At 36.2% G+C, this 22,079-nt stretch overlaps 1 pseudogene; it reads left to right on the top strand.

The window, feature by feature from the left end:
* Nucleotides 1-3,946: 3,946 nt before the first annotated feature.
* Nucleotides 3,947-22,079, top strand: part of LOC117702231 (von Willebrand factor D and EGF domain-containing protein-like) — a 58,395-nt pseudogene continuing 40,262 nt past the window's right edge.

The following is a 22,079-nucleotide window of genomic DNA, read 5'->3' as shown; positions in this document are numbered from 1 at the left end:
CTCAGGATGTGTGTCCCCGTGAGGACCAGTCTTTTAGGAAGCTATCAGGCTCCATTGTTCTTTTTCTGAAAAAATGTTGACTGACCCACGACCCCAAATTAAACAGGATTGGGGACCACACCAGTATTAGTTAAGGGGTCTCTCCACAAGACCCTGGCAAATGAGTTGGAAGTAACGGATGCCAGTAGTAATCTGGTGTAGACTTGACCTTAGCATCAGTTTGCAGAGAAATTAAAACAAATAAGACAAAAAAGCAAGGTGTGATTTGGTGACCTTGTGGGGTATAATTCCTTTTTCTAGTGTATAAATGATCATGTGAGGTGTTTTCTTTCAGGTTGTTTATGTGGTAGATTACATTGACAGGGTTTTATATGTTGAGCATCCTGTGTCTCTGAGATGAAGCCTACCTGATCTTTTTTATGTTATCTTGGATTCATGTTTTCAAGTATTTATAATTATTTTTTTAATCAATGTTCATGATAGAAAGGTGGTTTGAAATTCTTTTTTTGTTGCGACTTTGTGTGGATTAGGTATCAAGGTGACTGTGACCTCATGAATTTAGCAGTGTTCTTTCTTTTACTTTGGTGGAATAATTTTAAGGAATATTGGTTACTAGGTCTTCTTTGAAAGTCTTGTAGAATCTGCACTAAACCCATGTGGTCTGGGGATTTTTTTTCTTTTTTGGTTGGTTGGTTGGGGAGAATTTTATGATTGCTTCCTGCTTCTACTTCCTTAGTGGTTACAACTTTATTTAAATGGTCTATCTAATCTTGATTTAAATTTGATAAGTAGTATTTATTAAAAAATTGTCCATTTTCTTTAGATTTTTTTTATTTCGTGAAGTACAGGTTTTTATAGTATGATCCCCCGTTGAATTCCCTCCGTGTCTATTGTTATATCCACCTTTTCATTTCTAATTTTGGTCAATTTGGATAGTCTCTCTATGTCTCTAGTTAGACTGGATAAGCTCTGTCTATCTTTTTGATTTTTCTCAAAGAACCACCTCTTTGTTTCATTGATTTCTTATTATTTTTCTCTTTGTTTCTACTTAATTGGTTTCAGTTTGACTATTTCCTGCCCTATACTCCTCTTCAGTGCTTGTTTTTTTTTTCCAGAGTTTTCAGAGTGTGCTGTTAAATTCCTAGTATGAATTCTCTCCAATTTTCTTTGTAAATGCACTTAGTACTGTGACCTTTCCTCTTAATAATGCTGCTTTCAGTGTGTGGTAAGTGTTGTATATCTTTAGTATAGAACTCTAGAAAGTCTTTACCTTCTTTCTTTATTCCTGCCTGGAACTGGAAGTTACTCACAAGTAATTGTTCAATTTCTCCTATGTTTGTAGGCTTTCTGTTTTTTCTGTTCTTCTTGATCTCCATCTTTATGATAGTCTCTGGTGGTCTGATAAGATATATGTGACTATTTTAATCTTCTTGTATCTCTTGAGACTTGCTTTGTGACCAGTTTGTGTTTAATCTTTGAGAACATTCTATGAGGTGCTGAGAAAGAGGGTAACTTCTTTTGTTTGAGTGAAATGTTCTGTAGATATCTGCTAGGTCCCATTTGATCACAATGTGTGTTAGCACCATTATTTCTCTCTTTAGATTTTGTCTGGATGACCTGTCCATGGTGAGAATGGGGTACTGAAGTCTTCCACTATGTATGAGGTTTGATGAGTAATAAGAAACGTTTCTTTCACAAATGTAGATGCTTTAGATTTGGGGTATAGATTATAAAAGAATTGAGATGTCATCTGTTTGAGGTTTTCATTTGATGAGTATGAAATGTCCTTATCTTTCAATTCATTTTAGTTTCGTGTCTATTTTTGATAGATACTAGAATATTTATACCAGAAGAATAGATAAGCCACATGCTTCTTGGGTTCATTTGCTTTAACAAATCTTTTCAAACCCTTTATTCTAAGGTAATGTCTATCTTTGATGTTGAGGTGCATTTTTGTATGCATCAGAAGGATCCTTTCTCTGTATGTATCATTTTGTTAGCCTGTGTCTTTTTATTGGGGAATTGAGTCTATTGATATTGAAAGACATTAATGACCCGTGATTATGAATTCCTGTTGTTTGTTGGTGATGGTAGGGTGTGTGTGTGTGTGTGATCCCTATTTTGGATTTGCTAGTATAATATTATTTATTGTCTGTGGTTTAGTAGGTTACTTTGCATTTTCCCCTTGTAATTTTTAATATTCTTTCTTTGTTGTCTTTAGTGTTTTATTATGTGGCACGAGAATTTATTTCCTGGTCCAATCTCTTGGTGTTCTATAAGCTTCTTGTACCTTTATAGGCATCTGTTTCCTTAGGTTAGGAAAATTCTTCTAAATTTTGTTACATATATTTTCTGAGTTTTTGAGCTGGGATTTTTCTTCTTCTTCTTTTCCTATTATTTTTAGATTTGGTCTTTTATAGAATTCCAAATTTCCTGGGTGTCTGGTATTAGACATTTTTTAGATTTAACTATTTTTTTGACCTATGAGATGAATTTTATTTCTTCTATTTCATTTACAACCCTTGAGAGTATCTTCTATCTTTTATAGTCTGTTGGTGATGATTGCATCTTAGTTCTTGCTCACTTCATTGGGTTTTCCATTTCCAGAATTTCCTAATTTCTCTCTTTTGTGTTTTCTTAATTGCTTCCATTTTCATTTTCAGGTCTTGAACAGTTTTGTTCATCTGTTTTTTTTTTTTTTTCTTTTCTTTTCTGTTTTTTCTCCTTTTTTTTTGTATTCTTTAAGGGATATATTGACTTCTTCCTTTTATAATTTGTCTTTTCCTTTATTTTTTAAGAGATTTAAAATTTCCTCTTTAAGTTCCTTCATCATTTTCATGAAGTTTATTTTCAGTTCATTTTCTTGTGCTTCAGCTGTATTGAGATATTCAGGTCTTGCTATCATGAATAGCTTGTGGTCTGGTTGTGCCATATGGCCCTGACTGTGTCCATTGTGTTCTAATATTGCTATTTGGCTTTGAGATAATATAATGAGCTTTAGGTGCTGATTTTGAGTTGTTGTTGTTGGATGGGTGTTGGACCATGGGTTTCTGTTTCTGTTTTGGGCTTTTTTTTTTTTTTTTCTTTAAGCCTGGATATCTGGTGGCCAGCATGACCCATAATCAGTATGGAGTCTCTGACCATGTGGGAGCTGGACTTCTGAGGGTTATCCTAGCCTTTGGTGCAGCTGAGGGCTGGGGGCTGGTGTGTGGGGTTGTCTCTGTTCTTCTGACTGGTATAACTGGCACTTGAACAGCTGAAGTCTTCCAGAGTTGGGGATTAGTGGCCTAGCATTGGGAAGGCATTGAGGTATGAAAGGGCAGTGGAATTTGTATTTGGGGCTGAATCTAGGGAATAGGGCAGTTTAGCTGACAGGTAGGTCACTTACTTTTTCTGACTGGTGGCCTGTACCAGATTTAAGAAGCCAAAGAAGAATTGTAAGTTCAAAGTCAGCCTGATCTAAGATGTGGCACCTACAGCAACAAAAATAACAACAAACAAACAAACACCAAACAAAAAAAACAAAACCCTCCTTTCAAATCCCACCAAAAACAGTCAAGATTTCTTGGAGAGCTTGCATTCCAGCAGTCTCTCACTATTTGTTACCACAGCCACAGTCTGAGCTAAATCCCAGAGCTCCTGGAGGCTATGCTAATGCAGATGACATCCTGGGTGATTGGGATACCCAAGACCTGCTGTGTGCTCTGGGTTCCCATGGACAGCTTGGGCGTGGCTTTCAGAGAGGTGGGTAACCAGGGTTGGGAGGAGTCTAGGGCTGGCGCGTAAGAACTAGAAGTCTCCCTTAGAAGGACTGATTGGTATAGAGGTCTCATAGCTCCTATGAAGGCTGGGCTGGAACAGACTCTGAAAAAGTCTAGGAGTGGAGGGCTGAGGCCAGGTTCTCCAGATCTGTGATACAGGCTGTGACGCACACACAACCCCAGTGATGCAGGGCCGAGCTTGGGCACGGCTGTTTGACCGTGCTGATGTTCCTGGTCCGGGAGAAGGCCAGCAAGGTAGGTGGCTGAAGCTGAGCGTTAGGACCAGCTTTGCAGCTGAATCAGTGGCGTTTCCCTGACCTGCCACCATCTCGGCGCCTTTCTCAGCCAGCTGCTCCTGGAATTTGCTTTAAGCTCAGGTTGTTCAAACTTCTTTTTGGAATCCCTTGGTCTGTTTTCGTTTCTTTTGTTCATTTCAGATCTCTTGATCTTTAAACTCCTTTAATGTACTGCAAGAACCTTTGCCGAATTTGCCGGATACCATACCGGAAAGTGGATCTGAATTAGTTAGAAACTAATGATCGCCACTTCAGGCCACCTCTGGAAACAATTGGTGAAAGTTGCGTCGTCGCCAAGTACAGCACTGGGCTAGTATTGCACACAATGGCAGCTTTTCCATGGTTTAGTGCAGTCAGTCTCCTGCCTCGAAGGGAACGTGATGGAAAAACCCTCTCCTACTTCATGAAAACATGACAGAGAACTGTTTAGCAGAGTGATGTTAATGACACAAAAAAAAGAGCCAATTCTTTTTACCTTTCTGAGTGTGTTTGTGCTCTTACCGATAGGAATATTAAGCAAAAGGTCACTTAGTCTTATAAGTCAGGTTTTTTTTTTCAGAAAGTAAATGATGTTCACAATTATCTGTAGCATGAAGAAAAGCTGCATGCATCATTTCTAAAGGTTGAAGATATAAATTGTCTTGGTACCTTCATGTCAATCTTGAACAGTTTTATTAACATAAGTGTGGCCGAAAAAGCAAGAGTGCGAAAGAAACAGGCATTTCTCACTTGAATAATTTAATAATAATAATAATAATAATAATAATAATAATATCGTCAATACTTGATTTATTTTGGAAATACATTTTCTTAACCAGGTGGCATTCATCTGTGGCTTCTTAGGCTTGTTAAATTTACCGGGTATTCAAACAAGTTTTCTTAAACTAACATAGTTTTAAATATTCATAGACTGAGAGCCTTTTGTGTATGTACAACAGTGAGTATATTTGCTTGCTTTGGGAGGGAGAATAAAATATTAAGCATAGACTTAACTGGTGAACAGAACACATGGCATAAAAATTCTCACCTTTCTGTCTAGCTCCCGAGTGCTCTCCTGGGGGCCACCACCAGTTTCTTCAGAGTCCTTACCGGAGCGTCCACTTTGACACAGTGTATCTTCAGTATTCAGCTGCTCAAGACATGATCTGTGACCATTCTCTCACCCCTGGATGGTACCGATTCCTCATCTTGACAGACCTGCTGAGATGCCAACCAAATGTGTGGAGGTACTTTTCCCCTTACTGACATGTTATATTCATTTTATTAGATAAATTTAATTTGAAATATTTCCTTAATACCTACTTTAATGGCTATGATAGTAATGGTATCCTCCATTTGCTCCAAAAATGTTTTAAACTACAATATCTTATATAATTTCCACAGCTGTGGAACACAATGTAACAGAAATCATCTCCATTAAAACTATGCAGGACACATATATTTCTATGCTTACGTGTCCTGGTTACCCCATTAGCCAGCCAAAAAGCCAAATTTTAGATGTAAGTCCAGGTATATAAGAAAACTGCCATAAGGAATGCTCAGTGTAAAAGTAAAGCTTGAGAAAAAATCGGGGGGAAATCACAACGTTCTTAATATTTGAATTCTCTTCCTTTGGCTAAATTAATTGAACATAGAGCCTTATAGAAATGAGAGGATAAAATGGCTTCTCTTGTTTGTTCCTGAAATTCAGCACATGGTCACATGTCTCATATTGTTTGTGGTGAGTAAGTGTCCACTGTATACATGGCCTTAACAGTTAAGTAAACAATCAATATTTTTCCTTTTTCCACAGGATGATACAAACCTGTTGAAATACACTTCTGCTTGTTTGTTGGGTTTAAAGTAATATACATGAATAATAGAAAACAGTAAAAAAAAAAAGGGCAGGGAACATAGCAGTGATTTTTTTCATAACCCACCTCGGTTGTAGAGGTCATTAACATGCTCCGCTATTTCCCCTTATTTAATTTTTGCATGATTTTGTGTAAGTTATTGCATCATTAGCACATGTTCATATATTATAATTTATTTCATGCAAGTTTAGAAATGATATGTATAATTATAATTTTAATAAGTAAAATTAATGAAAATATCTTTTAAGGTGTTGGAATACATAAAACATAATGATATTTTAATTCCCATAGCAATACAATAAAAAGGTATCTCTCGATAACTGCATATTCATTCATTAGATGTTTGTATATCTTTTGAGACTTATGAAATTGTGGTCTTAGAATTTGTAAATAAATAAAATGACCTGAATAAAATAAAATAAATACAATAATGAACAATAAATAACAGTATGCTAAAAAAATAACTACTTCAAATAGTTTCTTCATTCAATTCTTATATATTCTATATTTATCATTATTAGTCATACCTATCAACTTTTCCTTTATAATTTTCTTTTGCTTTTAAATGTGGAGATAACATGATAAATGGCTAACTTGGCTAATGATTATTGGTTTATTCCTGCCTAGATGCTGCATTTACATCCAGCTTTAGCTGAGTTCTTTAACCATGTACTGCTGTCTGCTCAGTACCAGAGAATGATGACTGGTACCTTGTCCAAAGTCATGAGTCTTTCAACTATTCTTAAAATTTTATCTTATTTTTTACAGCTTATTTGTCATTGAGTTATATTTTGCTACCTGAAAAGAATATTGATAGCAGGCTTCAAACATGTTTTAACTCCATTTTTCCATGTTGTTATATGATTTTTTCTATATCAAATTCTAAATAACACCTTTCTTTTCTGTGGTTTTTGTTTCATCTTGACTCTGAATTAATATCAAATATGTGTTATCTCCAGCAATCATGAAAAAAAATTCAAGATCAGTTGGCATCTGTGCTACATATTAATACACTAGATTAGTATACAGAATTAGTATATATATGTATATATATATATATACATATATACACATATTATGTATATATGTATATATGTATATATATATATGTATTACATATATTAATATATCCAGGGATCCAAAGTTACGAATGGTTACGAGCCACTATAAGAATTCTGGGATCTAAATCCCAGTATTTTAGGAGACCAGCAAGTGTTCTAACTGCTGAACCACAGCTCAAGCCCCAAGATTTTATTTGCAAACTAATTGATAATTTGCTATTTTGAAGATTATTCGGAAAAAAATACAAAGTTCTCCTATTTGTATGAAATTAAGTGACTTCAACTTTTATTTCCTCTGACATGAAAGATGAACCACTGTGGAACTCAGGCCCCCATTTGGCTGTCCCTGAGGGATTCAGAAGCCCTGCCTCTTCCTGGCGAGATCAAGAAACTGACAGCGTGTGCCACTTGGCAGTTTTTGTTTAGCACTGAAAAAGACTGTTGTCTCTTTCAAATCCCCGTGTCTGTACGAAACTGCGGGACTTTTTCGTGTACTTACTGCAACCCACTCAGGGATGCATGGGCTACTGTGCTGAAGGTAGGGGGATTTATAACACTGCGAGCGCCTAACTGTAGAGACGTACGTGAGTGAACTTGTATTCTCAATAGGCTGTCATAAGCTAATGGGAGAAGGAGACTTGGTCTATCTTTATTGATAAATTAAAGCCAAATTTCTGGCTTAAATTAGCCCGGGTTGTTTAGAATATGCATTAATCTCTTAAATACTAAAAAAAAAAAAAAAAAAAAACAATGTGCTGCTTAAAGATATCAAAGCAAACTTACTACACATAACACCTGAATTGCTTAAGAATCTTGGTTTCTTTTTGTCCTTTCTCTTTCTAATTAAGACGTGATAGATAGCAAGCAAATATGCGAAAATTAGGAGCTCTGAATTATTTTAATTTTTTATTAGCAATTTTCTGAGCAAAATACAGAGCCAAGAATTACTTTAGGCCATGGTGTTGGTTACTGTAAGAATCAAGATTAAGTATGATCTCTCCCATAAAAGAATACTCAAACAAGTCATAAGTAAGCTGGATAGAACTCACAGAGAAGATAGTGACTATCTCTGCATTGCACATGCAAAGATTCCCTAAAGAGGAGTTTGCGATTGTAAGTGTAATGTACTTTCATGATGGAATGCTTGTCTAGAATCTGCATAGCTTTAACCTCCAGTGCTACAAAAACTGTAAAACCAGAAAAAACAAACAAAGCAATATCAAATCATGTTTGTAATTCCTGTGCCACCCAGATAAATCCCTTTATTTTAATTTTGATATGAATCACAAAATTAGCTTGCAAATAATAGTGTATGGGAAAGAGAGCACAACAGTGATTTCATAGAAAGACGACTCGCTGATGCTATGTTTAATCAAACCGGAAGACTGAACCGAAGACAACATGAGCATCTGCACACTTACAATAAGGAACTGGATGTGTGTTTTTCCAGAGGCCAGTATCTTAGCTTAATAATGAAAAAGTTTGTATTAACACAGATGAGAACAGATGAGAGTAAAAGTTTTAGAAGAAAGAAGAGCCAGAAAACTTTAGGAAAGAATAAGAAATTGTCCAGTAGACTGAAGAAAAACTTTCTGAATGATTCACTATGATTTTCAGGAATAGATATTGGGACAAAAGAGGACACCAGTGGGTGAAATTGTATTATTTTTTTTGTCTAATCTAATCTTGATGTAGGAAGATCAGCTTCCTAATTTTGACAAATACATCCTGGCCTTATAATATGCCAACATTTTTAGAAAATGGCTCAGAGGTGTATATGAGGATTGTTTATGTTATATTTGTGTGTATGAATCTAAAATTATTTAAGCTAAAATATTTATAAAAACAAATTGATTTGAAATTAATACCTTTTTAATTTAAAAACAAAAAAGCCAGGCATTACAAGAGGCACGGACTAATAGGAGGACGTTGTATTTAAAAATTAGTTCTGGAAATCTTTGGAAACAGTTGACGAGTCTGAATTGATATCTGGATGAGGAGAATTAGGTAGACATGAAAAAATATGATGAAAACAGAGTAAGGAGACATACCAGAAGATGACTTAAGAGAACCAGTGGTAACAGCTGTGGGATCTTCAGTTCATTGAAGAACTTAGGTCCAATCAGAACAATTGTATGAAGTCTTAAGGGATTTCCAAGTAGATTGATAAAACAATCAGAGGATTGGAGGCATTATTCCTGGAGAAAGTTTCCTGTAGAATGTCCCATTTGTTCCATAGTGAAGCATGAGTGAGCTTACAGGGAAGGGGTAGAAATGACTTGTACGAGTGGCAAAGCAAAAGAAGCATTGAGCTTAGATGCAATTCTCAGACAAAATATTCATACATACCTCATCAGTTTATATTGTTGGAGTAATATTTATCTTCTAACCAATAAAGCATGTCTTTGGTATAGGTTAGAGGATAATTTTAAATTCTTCCATAATTCCTTAGGATATTTATGCATTTACTAATTGCAATTAATCATATTAATGGAAAGATTAAAAGTTGGTATGAAAGAGTATGCTGCAGGCAAGGAAAGGATGTAGTTTATACTCTGGAGTCCCTAGAGAAAGCCCCTTCAGATCAGATGGCATTGACACTGAGAGCTGGAGGGTACACAGACCATAATCAGAGCAAGTGGGTCATCATCAGCTAGTCACAACAGCAGGCAGCATACCCCGAGGGGATGTGCTTAGAGTGAAAGCACAGCAGAAATGTTGGATGCCCATGAGCAAAGGAGAGCACAGAAGGCTTCTAAGGTATGGCAGTAGTGCCATCTTCAGGAAGTTCTGAACTGTTTAATGAGATTAGGTTGAAACTCGGAGAGCTACAGCTACTGGCAAAACACTTGGGGAAAATTCATATGACATAAAAAATATAATGAGTTCAAGGAAACACAGGATAGCAATTCTAACTATGTAACACCGATTAAAAAGTTGATAGTGACAACAGTACAATTGAGAGAGTATAAAGGTAGATACTATTAAGACAAAAAAAAAAAAAAAAAAAAAAAAAAAACAAAAAACACCAAGGTTTTTTCCTTATGATAGAATACCACTTCCATAATAAGATATAGAAATTCAAGGGACTGAATCAGAACCAGATGCACACTGTGTGATGCAAAACTGGCGAAACATATTCAAGGAGAAACAGAGAAGCATGCAATTAGACTGCACATCACCAACCACTCTGACTGATAAAATGAAGCCAGCAGAAGCAAAGAGCAAAGCAACTCTGTCAACCAATTTGATCTAAGTGATTTCTGAGGCAACTCCACACCAGGGAAACAGAATGAACCTTCTTTGTAAACGGGTGTACAATATTTACCAAGCTTCACGTCATCTTGAGCCCAATCAAGAAAACCAGATTGTTTTTAAATGAAGCTAATTAAAATCAGTGTTGATTGAACACTTATTTTATAAAATAAAAATTTGCAAATTAAGTACCTCAACTTACAAATTTAGAGATTAAAATATAAATGAGAATCAGAACAATACAGTGAAAAAATGAGCAGAAGTCAATAAACAGGAGTTCAGATAAATGGCAATCTGTTCAATTAAAATATAGTTCTTTGAGTAGTTCAACAAAAGCTGTAATTCTTTATCCATAACTATGGTTTAGAAAAGACCACGTTGGGACCAGCTGTGTAGAGCAGGTGGTAGACTGAATGCTTAGCATGCTGAAAGGTTCATTCTCTAGGAATACACAAATAGGAAGGGGGCTGGGGAGGAAGAGAGAGTGGGAGAGAGAAAGAATATTGGGGACACAATTGAAACAAGGTACACATGACCTTACAGAGACTGATGCAGCAAACACAGGGTCTACATGGGTCTGCACCAGGTCCTCTGTATTTATGCTATAGTGTTCAGCTGAGTGTTTTTTATGAGACTCCTAACTGGGAGTATGAGTGGGTCTCTGACTCTGGTTCCTGCTCTTGCGACTCTTTCATCTGTTGGATTGCTGTATCCAACTTTTTGCTTAATTTTACCATATTTTATTTTGTAATGTTTGGTAGTTAGCTCTCAGAAAACTGTTCCTTTTTAATGAGAGATGAAAGGGAGTGGATCTGGAGGGACGACAATGTGAGGGTGGAACCGGGAGAGGCAGAGAAAGGGGAAACTGTACTCAGGACATATTGTGTGAGAAAAATCCATTTTCAATAGAAGAAAAAAGGAAGTAAAGGTAAAGAACCCAGAAAAAAAAGATTTCACAGATAATATGAGAAGAAGAACAATGGTAATAATAAGAACAATTTATTATTACTTTGACATCCTCGATGAATATTTTAAGTCACTTAAAATATGTATCCAGACACAATCACTTAAAGCAATGGCTCCATTTGTATTCAAGAAGTTATATTTCTAGTTCAATACTATTTCAAAAGGTCACTCAGACCGTTCTGAGTGGGAGTGTTCCAAACATATTAAATGGAAATAATAACAATTTTATGCAAAATCTTATGGATAAATGAAGAGAAATCTCTAGTTCTGAGGGACTAGAGATAAGCCTCTGCAAAGCCAGTGTTGCTCAAAACAATGAAAGACAGACACACAAGAGAAAGATATTATTCCAAAAAGTTTTGGAAGCTTTCTGGTGAAAACCTAGCACTTGGGAGACTGAGGTGACACAAAGGTTATTAATTTGAGGTCAGTTTGGGGTTACATAGCAATTTCCCAGCCAGCCTGGGCTAATAAGAGAAACCCTATATTAAGAATGAAAATATTACGACCCAGTCACAAAAATCTTCTAAGCCAAAAGAGCAAAATTAATGTGTGCGTAAAATCCCTATAAAATGGGACAATTATGAATATAACTTACAAAAATGCCAGGTTGTTTTTCAAAGCGACAGTATCGCTTTGCACTCCTCCAGCCCAAACATTTGGAATTATCAGTGTGTTCTGATGTTTAATAGTGAAGACCCCAAAGGAGGTATGAAAGCTACAAGTACTTCAAAATGTAGTCCCTGACCATCGATCATCTCTGTTTGATCATATCCTTAAAGGGGAAAATTTCTTATTTAAAAAAAAAAAAAACCCAAAGAGAACTAAGTCTTAAGCTCATGTTAAAACGCACTTTCCCAAAGACCTGTTCTTAGATATATGTGAATTTCCATGTTTATGGTCATTGAAATAAAAATACAAACTTTAACTTTTTACAGCTATTTCTGATGTGAAGTTACACACATGTGGCCCTGGAGAGGTGGACATTGAAGGTGGCTGTGTTGGTGTGTATGACATTGTTTTATATGATGTAGTTATATTTGTGAATATATTTGTCCTATGGCTTTAAATGTTGAACAATGCAAGCATCACCAGTATGATAGACATCATCATTAACAATAACTTTTGTAATGTGTATGTAGAACATATCCCTGAGGTTGGTAGAAGTACAGTTTTGGGGAAAGAAAAACCTGTAAATACTGGCAGAATCATTCACAAGAAAATTGATGGTTGAAATTAATTTTCATAAAACTTTACCTATTTGTACCTATTATTTTACTTTCAAAGCTCTTCCTTCTAGAACTGTCCAAGCAAGCATGAAGCACAATAGTCATAGCAACATTTTTTATAATATGGGAAAAATGTTTTAAAACTATAAGTCAGACACAGAGGTAGGTATCTTTGATCATAGTTGGAAGATAGTTGTAAGTTTTTCACTTCATTGGATGACTGTCCCTCAATACAAACAAACATTAGTCATTTCATTGTGTCTATAAACAAATACAATTCTTGAAAATTAGGAGGTAGACTTTTCATCTGGTTGCTATGATTAATAGCTCTAAGTTACTTCTCTGCAGTCTTCCAGTTGCAGATTGATGCAGGCATCTCACGCAGTATATCTGGTACCAAAACATTACGCAGCTTCATTAGATCCTGTGAAGACAAATAATTTTTATGTTTCTTTCGTATATTAGATTATAATATAAAAATAAAACAATAGTCCTTAGACATTATAACAATAAGAATGTGATATGATTATTGGTCTATTATGTGTACTAGACATGGATTTTCCTAATTAGGGATCTGTTTTAAAGAAAAAATCTATTATCTTTCTTGAATAAATACACATTTCAATCAAAGACAGCAGGGTCTAGAGGGTAGGACAGAGCTTGTCTGTCCTGTATCAAGCCCTGGGTTCAAACTGGGAACCATAGAAAGCAATAGGCAAACTTACTTACTTATTTGCTTATTTCAACAAATTGTTATCCTTTAAAATATTTGTGTAATTACTTAGAATTTAAGATATACAAAACTGTACACAAATTGAAGCAACCTGAGCAAAAAAAAAAAAAAAAAATCTCATTGTGACTATGGTCACTTGCTTAACAATTACTAGGATAGTTGTAGCTGGGAATACGTTAATTTCAGTGTTGAGAAGACTGAAGACTGATGCAGAAAGATTAAGAGTTTGAGGCCAGCACAACCTATCTAACAAGACCCTTCCTCCAGAAACTCCAACATGTTTGTTGCTATTATGTTAACTAAAAAATAATCCATTTGAAGTACTCCTTGGGGTATGGTGTCTAATAAAATGATTCCTTAAATAATCTGAAAGCAAGTTACTTTTTAAAAAAAGACCTTAAGACAAGGTTTTTCAAAATTTTCCAGTTAACTTTATGATTGTCACAAAATAATAATGTACGTAATAAAAAGATGAACATTTCAGAATATACTAAAGCATTTTGTTAAATTTTATCAGTCAAATATTTTTCTATTTCTAAAACAAAACAATCTTTACAGATTCTTAGATTTAACTTTACAAATGCTTGGAACTAAAAACCAAACAAACAAAGTGTAAACTCTTCATGGGTCCTAGAAGAAACTTCAGTCATATGTGTAGCCTCTGAGAAAAGGAAAAGAATAAGACAGTTGCCAAGCACTGAGTACAGTTCACTGACAGCATAACCATGACACATGAACAGCTCTGTCAACCCAAATGAGTAGGACTAAAAGCAAATTACAAAATACGTACTTGAGTTGATGCATGGTAAATCGTTATATGTAGAGCAAGAAATTACAAAGGTTAGTGACTAAATTTTGTCTGTTCCGTAATTTGGAACTGATGATTGCTTGAGGAATATGAGTCCATTTTCACAATCCAGGCTTTGCAAAGGTTCTGTATGACTAATGCAAGCTTGAGGTGTTACTCTGGTGCCAGTCAGTATTCACCATAGTTTAGACTGGAGTGTTTTCCTATGTTGTCTGCCAGAAAATAATCATTTTTTTTCCAAATTGCTTCCCTGTCTTCTTAAAGGAAGTCCAGGATTGATAGTCTTTGGGTCCTTTTTCTCTAAGATTCTTTTCTCCTCTCCTCTCCTCTCCTCTCCTCTCCTCTCCTCTCCTCTCCTTCCTCTCCTCTCCTCTCCTTCTCTCTCCTCCCTCCCTCCCCTCCCCTCCCCTCCCCTCCCCTCCCCTCCCCTCCCCTCCCTCCCCTCCCCTCCCCTCCTCTCCCCTCCTCTCCCCTCCTCTCCCTCCTCTCCCCTCCTCTCCCTCTCCTCTTTCCCTCTCCTCTCCTCCTCTCCCCTCCTCTCCCCTCCTCTCCCCTCCTCTCCCTCCTCTCCTCTCCTCCTCCTCCCCTCCCTCCCCTCCCCTTCCCTCCTCTCCCTTCCCCTCCCTCCCCTCCTCTCCCCTTCTCTCTTTCTCTCCTCTTTTCTTTTCTTCTTCCCAATTTACCAACTGCACTTTCTCTTTTCAGGCCAGCTCTCCACAGTACTGCCTCCCCCTCCTCCAGGAAGGCCCAAGGTTACTGTGGAGCTGGTGGGCTCCCAAGTGTTTTGTAGGTGTACTTTTGATGTTCCCTCCACAAAAAAGTCTGTAGGATTTCTGATAGTCTGGTCTAGGCTTTCTTCCCAAGAAATCAAAGAAGAGCTGAGACAGGAGAGCACTCTTCAGGCATTCTCCATTTTCGAGCTTGATGGCATAAATCTCAGACTTGGAGACAAGGTATGTACTGAAACAACAACAACAGCAGCAACAACAACAACAACAACAGCAACAACAACAAAACCTTGCATTTTTTTCATGAATACATTGATTTTCAAACCAAAAACTGATAGCTGCTTTTGTCCTCGACATATAAAGCAGTAGAGTCTTGGCTTTTCATTACAGTTAGATATGTCAGTAATGTACGTTCCGTGACTATGTTTAAGTATCTCCTTTTAACAATCTGCTGATTTTTGATGAGTCTTTAAAATTAATGTCTCTTTCAGACAAAAAAACAGCTATATTTATGTTTATGAGATATATAAAATTATATGTCTTATATATTGGAAAGCAATGTCTTAATTTTTCTTTGCTAATGCCTTTTTTGAATGTTCTAGTGTGTGTATATAATTTATAGTGTGTGTGTTTGTGTGTGTGTATAAGTTATAGTGTGTGTGTGCATAATTTCTAATGTGTGTGTGCACTATCCTTCATATTGAGGTTCAAATAACTAATATATTTGTGATAGAATTTTTCTCAAATTTTAGGCAAGTATGTAAACTGTTTAATTCCTTTTAAAATTTAATTTAATTTATCTTATATGTGAGTGTTTTGACTGTAAGTGTATGTACTATGTGCTCACTGGATATCCATGAAGTTCAGAAAGGGTATAGGATCTGCTGAATCTGGAATTGTGGGTAGCTCTGAATCTCTATGTGTATGCTAAAAACGGAACCTAAATTCTCTGCAAGAGCACCAAGTGCTCTTAACTCTCTAACCTCTTGGTCCTTAATTTTATCATTTACTAACAATTAAATTAAAGACTTAAAGATAATTTGCATGCTTCTTTATAATGTCATTACCAGATGATTATTCTTAACTGTATTCATAGATATTTTGCAGTGCTGCTGTCTTTTACGTGGAAGAACCAGATGTGCAAAGTATAGCTGTTAAAAGCCAGGGATTTTTTGCTGGAATTAAGGTGTGTAGCATTGAGTATGAACCAGAAAGGTTATTTTCTAGTTTGCCCGTGACGGTTCCTGGGCATTCATTGTAGACTGAATCAGAAAGTCTAGACTAAATTTGCATTTTGAAGAACAACCTGAATGACTCTCACGTACAAAAAAGCTGTAAGGCACATGGGAATGAGCTGACTTTGGGGTGCTCCTTTGCTTATGATGGACACATCCGAGCAAACTCATCATAAATTGAAAAAAAAGTGCAAGTCAAAAATTTATTTACTGAAATCAAGTTTTGTCTGGCATTGCAACTTAGCAATAAGCACGCTGTGGAATATTAGATGTTTACTCTTTGTGACCCACTGCTTACTGGGAGCTATAGATAGCCACCACTACCTAGCATCATGAGAAAGTATGTTGCAGAATATTGCCAGTCTCAGGAAAGACAAAAATTCAAAGTATAACTTCTACTGAATGTAAAATTGTACACCATGATAAGGTAAAGCCTCCCAAGTCAAGGCATCAAACTCATAGACTTGGGAGAAGGAAAGACTAAAGCTCAAATTTGAATAAGTGAAAAGCTCTATTTTCATAAGTCATTCTGTTAAATATTCTATTATATATTATCGGAATGCCACCACTTGATTATTGTAAATGTTTGAAGAGAAGTACCAGACAAAGTGCTAGCACCTGGGACTTAAGCCGAAAGGACTCACAGTTCTGGGCTTATGGATTGCCATGATTGTGCTAACTATACCCAATTCTTTTGGTTACTGCTGGTCACACTGGATCGAGAGAGTGATGGGTTCTTCCAGCAGGTAAGCAGTGTCAGGGAATCAGAGCAGTGGGAAGTACTAGGCTGTACAGAAAGGCAGAAGGTGGAAGTGTGTGTGTGTGTGTGGGGGTCTCACTAATGGAATTGGAGATTGCATGGGGTTCATTTCTTGTTCAAAGACAATGTGGGAGATTGGTCAATTGTGAGGACAGGACTTAGGGACAAGATAAAAACCTTTGTGTAGCATACACTAAGGACAGACCTTAGGTCAAGAAGACTGAGTTACATTGTCAGAAGAGCTAGCAGTAGGAGAGCAAGGAGAGCGCTGACCTTGGGAGCACAGTAACCTTTGGATCTGCGTTGATAGGGTCAAAGCTAAACAATGTCAGTGGTGAGTCACTGTTTCTTATTAGACTAACAGAGGAATCCCACTCACAAGTAATTCTTAAAGGCCCCCACTCAGCAGCTCATTCAGAAAGATACAGACACCCACAGCCAAATAGTGAATGGAACTTGGGAACTCTTATAAAAACATAGGAGGGAGGATTGCTATCCCAGTGGGGATAGAAAGTCCACAGGAAGACCAACCAACCTGGACCCTGGGGATGCTCAGAGTCTAAACCACCAACCAAAGAACATACACGGCCTGGACCTAGGCCTCATGCTCAAACATAGTATATATGCCTCTTGGTTTTCATCTGGGTCCCTAACAACTGAAATGGGGGCTGTTGGCAAAAGCTGTTGCCTGTCTGTGGCATATATTCTTGTAGCTGAGCTTCCTTGTCTGGCCTCAGTGGGAGAGGAAATGCCTAGCCTCATAGAGACTTGAAGTATTTGGAAGGGTAGAGGTGGGAATTGGGGCGGTAAGGATAACCAAGGGCAGCCCCACCCACTCAGCGGAGAAGCTGAGGGGAATGGAGGAAGGAATGTGGGAGGGAATTACTGGGAAGGGTCATTGAGCAGGATGTAAAGTGAATAAGTAAAAAAAAAAAAATTAAATTAAAAAACAAAAAAAGAAGCAAGTCTTCTGAGAGACCGTTAAGACTTGAGGCTATGGGAAAACAAGGAAAGATCCCTGCTTCCACATATGACTGCCCCGTGGACTGGAGTGGTCTCAAGTTGTAGTAGTACATCTCAGGAAGTCTAACGTTTTAAAAAGCAGACAGAAACAAGCTGAGGAGCGGAGTAGTGAAGGTGATGACATTCCGGCTTATGTATTAAGTAATACATACATTTCAATGGTGACAATAAGTCCTTGAGAATCACTTGGTTCTTCTCTGGTGTGTCAATAAACAACAGCAAACAATTGAAGAAAAGGCACAATCTCTCATCCTTCATTCTCCAGAATCAATGAAGCAGCTTGGTCACATGCCTATCCAGCCTATATTGGGGAAACTACAGAGCCTAATCTCAAAGTGGGGCTGGTAGTGGAACTCTCTGCGTATCAGTGCAAAGTGACTTATATTTTTTACTGGCTCGATGTTAACTGACCTTGTTTACTTAAATAAAACTGAATGATTAAGCTATTAATGGCTCACTAAGCAAAAGATAGTCTGCTGGGGTACAAAACAAAATAGCATGTCTTCAAGATGAACTCCTAGAAATACATTATATTTGAACTTAAAATGCAGTATTTTCTCATGCTAGTTAAAACCCGAACTGGACACTATATCAGAAGATGGAAAGGAATTCCAGCTGAGGATAGAGAGTACAGTTCCTATTGTTTGCTCTGAATTTAGTGAGCTTGATCAAGGATGCAAAATCTCATTAAAACTGAAAACCATCGAACAAGGTAACACACTAAGTTCATTTTGGTTTATTATATGTCAGGCAATGACTGATCCTTGTTCTCTTTTATAGAGAGTCCCTGAAATGTGCTCACATTAAAAAATGTGTTCTTTGCTTACATCAAACAATAGGTGTATCATAATAATGATCTGATATAAGGTTGAATCGATGATTGGCAAAGCAATTCATGGTGTTTTTTTTTTTCCTTTTCTTGCTGAAACGTACTAGTGAACTATCTGCTCCATGTTGTCATTTGTTCTCTTTCCTTTTTTTTCTATGTTTTCCTAGTTGATCATTCCCCTTCTCCTCTGCCTCATATCTTTTCTTGTCTTTGCTTTGTTGTCAGAGATGGAGACAACGTTAGTTTTCCAAATCGCCTTTGCTGAAAATAATTTTGTGATATACTCAGAGTTGAAGCTTATAAAGCACGGGTCTCATAGTGAGTTCTTTATACTTCTCTCCCCAGTGTAAGCTTCAAGGGGGATATTTTGTCTTAATGTTCTTCATATAAATGACTAATCCCATGAATACCATGATGTATGACCATTTATAGATCACGACTAAGGCAATATATAGAGGGAAATTGCTCCCTAGAGCAAGATGGAACAGCAAAGAGAGCAAATGTGTGTACCTGTGGCTGGATTGCTTGAGTTCTTTCCCAGTTTTCAAATTCCTCTCACCAGAACAAAAGATTTTCTCATTAAAACAGAACATGTAAAGAGAAATGACAGTTCTGTTTGTATATCGTATATTCTTCATAGAATAAAGCATTTTCAGTAGAACCTCATCAAACACGGGGTATCTAGGTGTTGATGGCCTTGTAACACCTAAATCAGAGAGGTGAAAACATTAACAGGCCCAGTTTAGTTTTCTGTTTGATGTATGCAAATAAATTGATTAAAATTTAAAAAGATGAATCAAAAGGCATAAAAAAGAACTCAAAGATGTCATGCTGGGGGCCTTGACAATTGCATATGCTTAGAAGATGCCTACCTGGGCACTTAGACATCTAGAGGCCTGTGTACATCAAGTTTGTGAATTTTACTACAGCTCAGACCTTGGACATAATTCCAGTTCAATCTACACTTCTGGGAAGCATAGAGACACACATGATTGAAACTATCTAAATTATGCTAAGCAAACATATCAAAAAAACAAGCAAACAGTCTTATTAGAAGTATACTGTCAAATATATTTACACACTCTTGGTTTCTTTAATTAAGGCAATTATTGATATAATAATAAAAATAGCATAAATGTGCTTTTATAGCTTATGTGTACGATTTGTCAATTAAAACTTGCTATTTCCAGAGAGAGAAATTTCTGATTTCATTCTGGATATTCTTTCCCTTCTCTTCTACCCAATATCTACATGACAAAGAACATGTTTATATGTTTTTACAGAAGCTGTGCAGCTGATGTACAGGCTTCATGAAAACAATCTTGGCCTTCATACTGAAAACGTGAGAAATGAAGTCATAGACTGTACCCGAACTAGGCATATTCCACACTCTCCTCAGGAAGCTATCTAAGGAATTTGGATGTTTCCATTATTTTTTATGTGTGTGAGAAAAATGTATTTCTAGGAAAATAAAAAGGGAATCATAGGCCAGGAAGTGGTGGCACACACCTTTAGTCTCAGTGCTTGGGAGGCAGAGACAGGTGGATCTTTGAGTTTGGGGCCAGCCTGGTCTACTGACCTAGTTTCAGAGAAATGCCATCTGAAAGAAAGAAAGAAAGAAAGAAAGAAAGAAAGAAAGAAAGAAAGAAAGAACAAGTGAAAGAAAGAAAGAAAGAACAAAGAAAAAAAGGAAAGAAAGGAAGAAAGAAAAGAAAGAAAAAGAAAAGAAAGAGAAAGAAAGAAAGAAAGAAAGAGGAAGGAATAAGGGAGGAAAGGAAGGAAGGAGGGGAGGAAGGGAGGAAGGAAAGAAGGGAAAACATTTTCCCTGGGATCTTGAACCCAGTACAGTATACTTTTATGTGTCTACTGTAATTTTGTACCTGTAAAATCCTTGTGAGTGTAAAGAAGACAGTCTTTAGAATTAAGTTCTTCCTTCTAGAGTCTCAGGAAGGCTTTGTGGTCCTGAATTGAATTTGAAAACCTGCTACTTTATACCCAATCTGGGGGCATGTTCTTTCATTTATGGGAAGAACAGAAATTATGCAAATGAGCTATGCCACTTTTTAAAGTTATGTTTTCATTTTATGTTACTATTTCCTCTCAAGATTATTTCCCTTTTTTTGTTACATAAACAGATCATTTTGAAGTTCTGATGCTTATGAGGGGAAATAAGTTTATTACTCATGATCACATTCAAGAGACCCACATCATTTTCTTACTGGATGTCAAAATTTATGCTGAATAGCATGTATATATTTAAGTTGATGAACTACTCTACTAAAATATTTATTACCTTCTCCTACCTGTTATTTATTGCTTTTGAATTCTATCTAAATGAATATGTATTTTTAACTTTATTGAAAATAGTAGTGTATTTGTATATATGTATACATATTTAAAGTTAATATTTATCTATAAAGTAGATTCAGCAGCTTTATTTTAATTCAAACAAACATTAAAGTAATTTTAAAGAAAAATATTTAATAATAATATTTAGTCTGTTTCATATTGATCAAGTAACTACATTTGATTTGTATGTATCTTAAAAAAAACTTTTAAGATGATATTTTTTTCTTCCTAAATAGGTAAAGAACACCTCGGTTTAAATTTGGCATTGTCTTCCTGCCACGTGGACCTTCACCAGAACTCTTGTGCTGATGGAATATGTAGCCAGGCTGTAGTATACTACACTGCTGTGACAGACTTTTCCAGGATGGAGACAGACTTACAGACATCATTGTGGAACCTATAGTTAATGATGTTTTCTTGTGGGACAGATACACTCCAGACAGCGTCCAGGTTGACTAATCAGAAAAATAACCTTTATAACTTAAGATTTAAAATATACACTTGTGCCAACAATATTTTTATTTATAAATTAATTGGAGAGATGGCTAAAAGTCTAAGTTTACTTTCTGGACTTCTAGAGGACTCAAGTTTGGTTTCTAGTGCCATCGGAGGCAGCTAACAACTGACTGTAACTTCTGCTCTAGGAGACCTGACATCCACTCTCATCTTTGTGGTCACCTGCTCACACTTAGCATATAAACACATACAGATGCATTATAGAAATAAATCATTTTAAAATTACTTAATATTTTTTATTTTAAACAATTCCATTTTAGTAACTATAAAATAAGAATTTACTGAATATTAATTTTAATTGCTAACTAATTTACTAGCCAGCAATCAATGTTAACCTTTAAATATATGCTTCTTCTGCAGATCAAAGTCAAAGATGTCCCATCTGCTTATTGCTATTCATTTACTGACTTACACATAATTACCTTTGATGGCAGGTAATGTCCTGATCTTTTCTTTTATCAGTGGCTTTTGTTTTCTTTTTTTTTTTTTTTTTTGCCATGTTTTGTTTTAAAACACTCTTTTATCATTTCCTTATCTTTTCAATGTTTGCACTTTTACTGGTTTGTTTCTAGACATTAGTGTATTTGTGTAGAATATTTTTGCCTTAATTCCAGTCCTTAGTAAATAATGCAGATAACTAGTGGACCTGAAATTTTGGATTATTACAAGTGAAGACA

The sequence above is a fragment of the Arvicanthis niloticus genome, unplaced genomic scaffold, assembly GCF_011762505.2.
Source record: "Arvicanthis niloticus isolate mArvNil1 unplaced genomic scaffold, mArvNil1.pat.X pat_scaffold_595_arrow_ctg1, whole genome shotgun sequence".
NCBI lineage: Eukaryota > Metazoa > Chordata > Mammalia > Rodentia > Muridae > Arvicanthis > Arvicanthis niloticus.
The sequence above is the reverse complement of the archived record's forward strand: the minus strand, read 5'-3'. Positions and strand labels throughout refer to the sequence as shown.